The sequence below is a fragment of the Mandrillus leucophaeus genome, unplaced genomic scaffold (genome assembly GCF_000951045.1).
Source record: "Mandrillus leucophaeus isolate KB7577 unplaced genomic scaffold, Mleu.le_1.0 Scaffold611, whole genome shotgun sequence".
Classification (NCBI taxonomy): Eukaryota; Metazoa; Chordata; class Mammalia; order Primates; family Cercopithecidae; genus Mandrillus; species Mandrillus leucophaeus.
Genome location: NW_012106598.1, coordinates 689,616 through 690,199, shown reverse-complemented (window position 1 = coordinate 690,199; position 584 = coordinate 689,616).

Below are 584 nucleotides of genomic sequence, written 5' to 3'. Positions count from 1 at the left end.
AAAATTAGTTGGACACGGTGGCACATACCCGTAATCCCAGCTATTTGGGAGGCTGAGGCAGGAGAATCTCTTGAATCCGGGAGTCAGAAGTTGCAGTGAGCCAAGATCACTCCAACCTGGGCGACAAACTGAGATTCCGTCTCAAAAAAAAAAAAAATTAGGCCGTTTGCAGTGGCTCATGCCTGTAATCCTAGCACTTTGGGAGGCCGAGGTGGGCAGACCACGAGGTTAGGAGATCCAGACCATCTTGGGTAACACGGTGAAACCCCGTCTCTAGTAAAACTACAAAAAATTAGCCAGGTGTGCTGGGCGCGGTGACTCACGCCTATAATCCCAGCACTTTGGGAGGCTGAGGCAGGCGGATCACCTGAGGTCAAGAGTTCAAGACCAGCCTGACCAACATGGTGAAACTCCATCTTTACTAAAAATACAAAATTAGCCGGGCGTGGTGGTGCACGCCTGTAATCCCAGCTCCTCGGGAGCCTGTGGCAGGAATTCGCTTGAACCCGGGAGGTGGAGGTTGCAGTGAGCCGAGATCGCGCCATTGCACTCCAGCCTGGGCAACAAGAGCGAAACTCTGCCTA